The following is a 1599-nucleotide window of genomic DNA, read 5'->3' as shown; positions in this document are numbered from 1 at the left end:
CCTAGCACTCCTACACTAGAATTGTAGAATTGCCCAATGGGGTTTCCAATGCTGCGCATCATTTTTAAAGTGGACTTCCACCATTTTTCCCTCTGGAGCAGCTGCTTGACCAACTGCCGTCTTTCCAGTTAGCCAATGAACGCTTAACTACTATACTTATGGGACTACTTTAAAATTTTTTTAACCTACTGATTCAATGTAGTCGGAGGGTGGGTGGTGCAGGTAGCATGCTCAGTTAACTAGTGGAGGTTTGAGTTTATCCAAAAGTGTTTTCAAAGAAAGGGATGGTGATGTAATTTTAAAAATCCATCACTGAAAGCCCCATGGAACACAGTTCTACCAACACACACGGGGTTACTGTTATGCGAGTTTATTGACTTTTCAAATGATCTATTTGATTCATTACTGATTAGAAACCTCTCTCAGTCGTATTTTAGCTGAGAGAAGGAAAACCCCATTACACTGAAGGAGGACAACTATCCAGGTAGATTCCCATAGCGATTGTTTTGGGAGTAGATGGGGTAGGAGAAGGGTGAACATCCTAGGAAAACTTTGGAGGTGTGCATTTGCATGTATATATAGACACATGGACGTTTTTCATCAACTTGTTTGCAGGCGGATCTGGCCAAGTACACATGTGAAAATCAAGAAACCATCTCCAGTAAGCTAAAGGAATGCTGTGAGAAGCCTGTGCTTGAGAAATCCCATTGCATTGCCGAGGTTGAAAATGATGATATTCCTGATGACCTCACCCCATTGGCCACTGATTTTGTTGAGGACAAGGAGGTGTGCAAAAACTATGAGGAGGCCCGGGATATCTTCATGGGCACGTAAGTGGACAAGGGATGATCTTGGAAGAGAAAGCTCTGTGGAGGTGCTCCCATTTTCCTGCTATCCAGATGCTCCCTTAGCCTGTTCCTAAGCCAGGCTTTAAAAGTTATATTTCAATAATACCATCGCTTTGAACATTATCATAAAATAGCATATGCTCACAACAAAAACCAATACAGAAGAGTATAAAGAAGTCAATGAAAGTTCTCCCATTTATTCCTGGTGCTGCCCATTCTTTGCTCCTTAGGGATTTTTCTGGAACTATCTTTCCAGAAACATTTTGTTGATATGTACATATGTTTGTTATTCATTGGTTTCACAAGTCATTCAAAGGGCATTTCCTGAGTACCTACAAGGCACACATGTGTGTACATGCATATATGGACATATATGTACTGACAGGTAACAAAGAAGTATAAAAAAACAAAAATAAAAGACCTGGAAGCTGCCATCAGGTATTTTAAATTCAAATGAACCTTAAGTGACAGGGAAAGGCTATGCACTTCAAGGACAAAATGAAAGTTTATCACATAGGGGATAAGGATAGAAAATTTGATTTTCTGCTTTTACATTATGGTATTATCCTTTGTATTAAATAATATTTCTTAAAATGATACACTGTAAAATTTCAGAGAGAAAAATGAAGACCCTTTTCTCTCTGCCTTTGTCTTCCAAACATAAATACCCAGAATTCAATGAGTGGATAAGGGTACACATACTTAATTCAGACCCTTTGTGAGATATAGTCAAATAAAACAAAGTATTCAT

The sequence above is a fragment of the Echinops telfairi genome, unplaced genomic scaffold, assembly GCF_000313985.2.
Source record: "Echinops telfairi isolate 266 unplaced genomic scaffold, ASM31398v2 ScPeMD7_7468;HRSCAF=8506_0, whole genome shotgun sequence".
Lineage (NCBI taxonomy): Eukaryota > Metazoa > Chordata > Mammalia > Afrosoricida > Tenrecidae > Echinops > Echinops telfairi.
This window is presented reverse-complemented; position numbering follows the sequence as displayed.